The sequence below is a fragment of the Antedon mediterranea genome, chromosome 4, assembly GCF_964355755.1.
Source record: "Antedon mediterranea chromosome 4, ecAntMedi1.1, whole genome shotgun sequence".
Taxonomy (NCBI): domain Eukaryota; kingdom Metazoa; phylum Echinodermata; class Crinoidea; order Comatulida; family Antedonidae; genus Antedon; species Antedon mediterranea.
Genome location: NC_092673.1, coordinates 3,627,589 through 3,636,755, shown reverse-complemented (window position 1 = coordinate 3,636,755; position 9,167 = coordinate 3,627,589).

Below are 9,167 nucleotides of genomic sequence, written 5' to 3'. Positions count from 1 at the left end.
ACAAATATGGTACTAAAAAATGCTTTAGCAACTTTTCACGCTGCTGCTGCTCTAGCCCGCTACGACGTCCCATTAGGACTACTTAATCAGAAGCTAAAGCAAGCAGCAGTTATAGTTCTAAGGACGACAGTTTTGCGAAAATGGAAACTCCACTATAATTTATAGATTTTCAGCTGCTACTGTAGACCCAAAAAACTCCTGGGAAAAGAGTCTATTATGACATACTTTTGACTGTAATTTACTGTCAGATATTCATTGAATTATTATCGAGTTCAGTCCATTAAAGTTTGTGTTTGTAATAGGATACCTCATACTTGAAATATCTAGGGTGATGAAGTGACCCCAGACTTGACCTTAGCAATGAAATTAACTAAAGTGACAGAAATTGAGTATTTACTTCTGTAACAAAAAAATAATATTTATTCACATATAAAAAGAGAAAAGAAACCCCAAAACCATTGTCTGACAGACAATTTAAGTATTTGTTGCTTTAAATTACATTTTTTCAGGTAAAATAACTATTATGTGACAATAAAATGACAAATTCAAAAACATTTGAAATAAAAAATATTTTTCAATAAGCGAGCAGCGTTTTTTTGTAAGAAATATTTCTTGTTTAACCTTCTTTTCGAAGCCTAAATTTAATTGGAAAGACTGAGTGAGGACTTCATTTTTTGTTAGTCCGCCCTCTATCAATATGTATAATGAGTTTAAAAATCGTGAGAATAAAACCAATGAAAATACTGTAATATAGTAGAAGTAACGAGAATAAGGGAACTTACATCACAAACCCCCATTATCATAGTTAAGTCAAGAAAGAATATATCAATTTATATTTCATCTTACCACTCACATCACATAACAGGCCCTCACATCATCACACCCATCACCAAAGATATTAGTTAGAAAGTCATCGTCATCATTATGTGACGCATCCCATATGACTAAATACCATAATTTTTAAAATTCTTACCAAAATGTATAATAATACACTTCATGTATTAGATAATAAAAAACATTTGGTTTATAACGCAGGCCTACTTCGAAATCGTTATTCTAATGGCATTATTCAACCCCTCTCAAAACTTAACTTCATTACATATATATAGAGGGCGCTATTCTATTTATTAATCAAAGCTATGCCCTCTCTTATACAGTAATAAATTAATGTTGAACGATTCTGTAACCGAATTCGGCATACAGTGAGAATTAAAACATTACCCCTTATCAAATTAATTCGGAAACTGTTGGCCACAGGGTCAGGCCTGTTAACAACACCAAGTGCTTTCGATTTCACCTGTCGAAATCATTCGTGTTTTTCTAATAAAACTTTTGTTAATAACTACTGCTTCATAAATAAGTCCACAATTAAAATACTTCAGTTTCATCGTATAGCGTTTTAAAGCATTTTAATCTTTTGATTACAGGTTCTTTCATCAAGTTATCATCAGGTCTAGCCCGAGTTACATTTAGCCTCGATAATGACAGCACCAGAGGCTGGTGCACTTTTAACGGCTTTACCCCTGTACTGTTAAGGCCCGAAGGGTTACTCTTCTTGTTATTCGTATAGGCCTACATGAACCTAATTTGGTTTTTGGTGGTACATTGTACACCTCCTTCAAGACACAACATAGTACTAACTGATTATGGTATTTTTAATATTACTCAATTCCTTACTCAAGTTTTTATGAGTGTACATTATTGGAAATGTATGTATTGGTATTACACTTCCCGTCCCAAATGTAATTATTACTATTTATCCACTACAGCGTGATATAATTATCAATATATACGCGCGTGTCAACGTTTGCGTCTATTTAATGCTGTAGTTGACGATATCGACAATATCAATGATATATTCATTTTTATTTTCAATAATTGGTATTCTCTTTTTCACAGTGATTATACTCTGATTTTGTATAATATTTTAATATTATAAATTAATATTTTAAGAATCAATATATAATTGAAGAAGCGTTTTATTGATATCATTATTAATTTAAGAAAATTAAATTTTGTATTAGTAATAAATATGCACCATATTCCGCGCCGTGCCTCCTCCGGCAATTGATAAGCTCGATTAGACATGAACGGAGAGGTTAACTATATAACTGTAGTTTGGTTATATATTTTCATTCTATATGAACATTATGCATATTAATAATCAGCTAATAAAATACATCCCAATATTTCGTTCACATCATGAAAGCATGAATCGTGTTTTTTAAATCTAATTTTTTTATTCTAAATATGGAATTCATGAATAAGCTCTGATAATGCCTTAATAATAATATAGAAAAGAACATGCGCCGATTTATATTTTTTGTTGTTATTCAACCAATCTTTAGTTGTTATAAGATCGACAAATTATTTAAAACTACAATTACAAGGTCATCATGGGCCATTTTTTTAGTTTTAATCAATTTTTAAAATTCAAATAAATGATATTAATTATTGCTAAGTTAGTTAATGTGCAAATTTAGTAATTAGATAATAAACATTCATTTTAATAAATTCAATTCAACTTATTAAATTGTGACAAAATGTGTACCGTATTTAACTATAAATCGCATTTCCAAAAGATACTATTGCGTGGGATTATTATACGTTCTCTACAATCTTTAAACAATATCTTAATTTAATATCGATAATAAAATGAATCGTATTTAATCGTATCACTATTAATTTCCTTTGTCTAAAAATATAATTTTTTAACAATTTCCTCGATATACAAAGGAATGGCGATATTATTTATGTAACCTATTATCGACAGAGGGGTTTTAATGTATTTTATATGATATCATAAATAATAATATAAAACAATAAACGTCTATGGATAATTATATGTAAAATTGGGATAATAAATACATTTACTTGCGTCTCCTATCGTAAATAATGGTCGACGTTCTTATGTCGTAAAGTTGTTTCAAAACGGATCTTTTTAAAACCTTCCGAATCGAATATTTTATAAACAACAAATTCATGACAAATTTGTAAATGTGATATAAAAAAAATGTAGACCTATTTATATTAAATTAAAAATTATTTCGAAACAAAATGTTTAGGTACTTACTCCGGTCCATTATGATAATGTATGTATTATGTTTATCATTATTGTTTCATTTGGATTAGTTTTCTAAGCGCGAATTTTACAATCATCAATACAAATCAATCAATATAAATCAATATCAAATAACCCAATCGATTAAAAGCTATAAATCATAATGTAAAACATTGCTTGTCAAAAACTATTTAACAATAAAAAAATTATGAGGGTAAAACACATTAATTTCATCATAAATAAAATCATACCGCTAATAATGCTTCCGTGAATCTGTAGCTTTAGGGGACGAGCGGGTATTGTACATGAAAAGAATAATAACATGAAGATGCACAAAACTGGGTTGCGTTGTATCTCAAAGGTGGCGCCAACATTTCTCTTGAGTGATTTTTTTCGCGGTTCTTTCTCTTTCATTTCGCGCCAAGTACTAAGTTTGTTTTAATAGGCTTGTGTTAAAAGCCGGCGTGGTTTTTATAAACGATGCTTCTTCCTTGGGTAATGCTTATAACGCCACATGATATCATTTATCAATGATAAAAATAACGTTATTGATTGTCGTCCAGACTAAGATAAATAATAAATAATAATAATGGCAGCAATAAAAGTAATTTAGATGTAGTACTTGCATAAACTTTTACATAAAGTAAGTAGGCTAAAGTAAAAATAAGGAATAATGTAAGTTTAAAATATTACAGCAAGTTAGATTAATAGATTGAAAGTTGGACACACGTATGCTACATGTCAAGGGTCATCTTCCTATATCATGAGCAACATTTTGAACATTGGTATTTTCGCGCGTACGTGCGCTTTTAAAGTTAAAAATGCTAAAAATCAATTTATAATCAACTTTCTACACGTTTCAGAACATTTTAGAACTTGAGATAAAGTAAGTAGGATATAAGGGAAAATAAAAACATACAAAAATGATATAAGTTAACAATGTTACAGCAAGTTAGATTAATAGATTGAAAGTTTGAAGAAGTATACCAACTAAATAATAATACTGATGTAAATGGGAAAAGCATATAAAAGATGCATACAGGATTTATAAAGCACTTCTGATCCATCATTTGTGGTGCAGTGTCATTGGTGTGCTACCGTCGTAAACACAACTCTATATTCCAATGCCATCATACAAACATTATTTATATGTGGTTTGAAGTTTTGGTGTGAAGTTAGGATCAACCAAAGGCAATCAAAAGCGATAATGATACAACAATAATTCCAGATTTTAACATAATTTCTTGTATTCGTCTTGGATGAACCGGTACACACGAATGCCACTGTCATTTTCCTGATAAAGGTATGGTTGATTCGATGGATGGTGATGATCAAAAGGAGAAAGTCTGTTTATTAGATGTTAAAATAACCCAACATTTTCGTCGACCACACACAACATTATTTATAGAGGTTTTGAAGATTGGAACATTCAATTGGTAACACTAATCATTGTAGCAAAATGGTTGATTCAATGATTGAGTGGAGAAAGTTTTTTTGGACACGATGTTGTTAAGTTAGCAAAAACTCAAAATACTTCGTATTGGTTAAACTTATTCTAAGCTTATACCTCACGCTATGTCTACCACTATATGAAAAAAAACTTTGATGTGCCCATGGATATGATGACGCCATAGAACTGTCATATTTGTGTATATCACTACTATATTTGAGCTTATCACATTTGTTTTGTAAAATTAGTTTGATAGTGTAGACAGAGCTTTATACCTCTTATGCCATTCACCATTCTCTATAATTAACTCGTCAATACATATTGCCCTGTAATTCTATGTCAATGATTTATTGACTTTTATACAATTATATTTTAAGAAAAAGCATTCGAGTTTTGTGATGGAAATGAGTAATGAATTATCCTCATTCCAACGACTATCACGAATAACTGTAATTATTTCATAAAAATGAATTATATTTTGCATTCAACTTTTAATAGCTACAGACCTATATTCGTTGTAGGCACAAAAAAAAAACAAAATACGATGCATTTGTCTTGGAAAAACAGTAGACCTATTTAAAAGAAGAAAAAAAATAATTCAGTTGTTGTTATAAAAAAATATAGCAAGAGAAGATGAACTGTTTACGATATGAAATATTGTTGTACTTTTTATTTACCAATATCTAATTTCTTGTCTCAATTGCATATTATCATTTTCATCCTATTGTTGGTATACTTTTCCATTTTCCATTTCTGATAGAATTTATATTTCTACTTATATTTTTTCTTTGTGTAACTTTGTTTCAAAGATGTCGGTAGTGTTGTTTCCATTCTATGATGTAAAAAAACAAAGAAAAAGAGTTATAAGGTTACAAACTCATAAAACACAAACAATATTATATATATAGCATTCAGACTTAAGCGCGATATAATGTCTCAAGCAGCACCACACGGCATATTCATTGTTTATCTTGCAGAATGTTTACTGTAGAGAATCACAGCCTATATAATCCTTGCAGAGTATGTTGGAGATATTTATATGAGTTATGATAGTATTTACGCACAAGAAATATATCTCTTTAGTGTTTTGGCTTACTATTTTAAAAGGTTTTCGTTTCATTTCGTATATTAAAAGGGTGGCGTATATAGAATAAAAATCCAAGCGCAAGAAATAATAGTCGAAAATGGCGGCAATTATTTATGAAATATTGCGGACGAAATGTCGCGCACTAAACCTTTGAGTGCAAAGAGCAGAGATATGTAAAGATAAATATAATACTATTTCCGTTCAATTAGAATATTCGATGATTAAATTTTAATAAAAAAATACATAGTTTGTGCACTTGACAGCGAAAGATTATAAACGTGTTTTTGTTGAACTTCAACTTCACTTCTTTGTGCGATCATGATGGCTGTAACTACTTTTGTTTTATTCAAACGTTTTTTTTTTCAACTTATTTTTTAGTTTATCTATCCAAATTGATCCGATATACAGGTTTCTTTTATACGGCGTTTTTTTAAATGAAAAAAATGTGTTTCTTAACTAAAATCGTACAAATCATTAAGAGAGGGAGTCTAGAAGCAAGTACAGATAAATAAATATGACGCTTAAACAAACGAACAAATGAAATGCCAAGGTTTTAGTCATTTGTAATTTTTATGGTAAACTTTTCCAAAGTCTATAAGATATAATCACAGTAATTTTTGTACTGAAATTATAATATAAAATATTCTAAATAATGATATCTATCAAGTTGTAAAGTAAGAAATCCATAAACGCTAGCGATTATCCTTTATTGACATATTGATATTCATTATGCCTATCGCATTCAATAATATTTGTTGAATAATAAGAATTTCATGGAATCATTCACAATCTGTACACACGCTGATTGAACGCCACCGCCGCCAGTAAAATACACTCATTTTCGTTGTTCTCCTGTGCCTCATTCAGTAACAGTAACCGATATTAAAGGAACATTCTTTAATAGTCACAATAGTGGTTATAATGTAAATAATCATTTTGGCGAAGCGGTGATTTTTCTCGTTACTAAAACTTTACTTTTTAGCTTAAAATGCAAGCATGGTTTAGTATGTGCGAAGTTATAATCACTTCTTTTAATTCAGGTTGCACTCATAACCTCTTGGCAATTTAAATCAAGTTTTAAATTGGTAATGTTGTTTGTAAGTAGAGAGAACGTTTGTCTGTATGTGTCAATTCTTTCTATCTGTTATACATCTCTTGGTATTTCTTCATATCATAGCAAACATTAGGCGCGCGTGTGCAAAGATTGATAAAAATGGCACGCGCGCGTCAACTTTGTGTCTTGTGACGTCACTACCAAATATATTAGTTATAGTTATCGCCAACGTATTCGCATAGGCTTTTTCGAGTAAAGTTGCAACATAGATAAATATTTTTTATATACAAATAGACAACGAAATATATTTATATTATGCATTTTAGGCCTATTTAAATAATAAATACAATCTTATACAATACAGTCTTATTTTGGACACACTTTGTACTCGTGTATATATACAATTATACATTACTCGTTTTACAAACATTGGAATTTGATTTAATAACCATTCTTTGGCATTTAAAACCAACTTTTAAAAATGACATCTGTATTAAAAACTAGGACATGTTATACAATTTCGCTTTTTGAAAACAAAATGATTCCTTTACATTATGTATTTTATTATTGAAGATTTCATGGTTAACTTTATTGATATTTTTGGTCAACGGGATTGATTGCCGTATATTATAGCGATAAGATAAAAATATAGTTTTATATAATAATATCCGATTATTCTAAGCAAGGCAATTAAGTTATACGATTCATTTTTTGTTTATTGAATGCGCATGTGGATTTATATGACTTTCATCCGTGAGTTTAAATGATAGAATAGGCCTATAATCAATAATGTATGACTTTCGATAAAGCTGATATTTAAACAGAAGAGGGAAATGTCGAGAGATGTTTTCTTTTTATTCTCAGTCCTGTTTGTGAATTGCTAGTGAGTAGAATAAATAAAATAATTACAAAGCACATTCGATATATCTGGTCGAGTGGTGGCGTTTTCTATTATGAGTTACATAACGAATATTTAAAAATAGACATTAAATTGAAAACTATATAATTAGTTTTAAAAGGCAAACTACTATTTGTTTGACATTCCAGATTTAATACCGAATTTCGTATAATGAATGATTTATGAATTTGTCTATTTAACTTAGGCCTAAACACCATTTAATTTTGACACTTCTGAACAAAAATTTAGAAATACACACTGAAATCAAATAAAGAATAAACCAATTCGTAGAAATTAAGTAAGTCTGATGTTTAGCGCTATACTCTAAAATCAATTGTTTATATTCGTTTAACTTCATTAAAACTACAAAATTGCTTATTCAAATCTGATTTTATAACTCTTTATTTTTCATGGTTTTGCTGATAATACATCTTTAATTATTATTATTAATTAATACAAATCGTCTCCGGAGAGCCCCTTTAACGTACACATTACTTAATATTGTCTTTGCCATTATGCTGTTAAATAAATAAGGAGTATCTATTTGACGATGTTAGAATACACGGCCATTGGATGACCCCTTCAATTATCCGCCGATTTAATTGCGCGCTCGTGTTGTTATGGTCATTATCACTCATCGCATTGTCATGGCCATTATACCGTTTATTGCCATCAACTGAGTTACATAAATTGCATGTAAAGATGAGATGAAAAATTAACTTTAAACAAATCATTTCGCATTTTTATAATGCAAGTAATAATCACAGGCATTCACTATTATACGTAATTATCATTTAGATGACATATCTTGATTTTTGTTGAAATAGATGTTCTTCAATTAACGTTGAATGATGCTACGTTCATTTTGTTGTTTCTTGTACTTTTTTTTTTTGGAAGTAAAACGAACAAAATAAAGACTAAATATTCTTTGACCTATTTCCAAGTCTCTCAAACTTCTGTCTACACTATCAAACTTTATGTGACAAACTAATTTGGTGTGTCCATATATGGAAATGGTGATGTCATTTCACCACCATATTTGAGCATCACTACCATTGGCCACACAGTTTCATGCGATATTGGATCCTGTACAGTTTGAAAGTGAGACATGCGATATTAGATCGTGTAATTGACGAGTTAATTGCTGTTGTTTAGACTGTATGAAATAAATGATTTTTAAAAAATGGATCAGAAGGCCTGTATCATAGCTTCTTACCACAGACACTGTATTACTGTATTTGCCTATGATACTGGACACATAATATCATATGTGGAGATACAGTACAGAGAATCGAGTAAAGCTCTGTCTACAGTAGTACAGTAGTCTAATGGTAGTGATATGCTTAAATATCGTAGTGATATGCCTAAATATGGTATAAGTGATATGACATCCTCGACCATATATGGGCACCATCACATTTTTTCATAAAGTTTGATAGTGTAGACAGAGCTTTAATATCCAAACTTTAAATCAAATTCGTTTCGCTTTTTTTTAATATTCCATTTCAGACAAACATATTTAAAGAATGGCACGTCGATTTAAAATGAGTTATAAACACGCTGTTATGGATAGCTAGATAATACGTGATCATTTAATACATTTACTTAACCAAATAT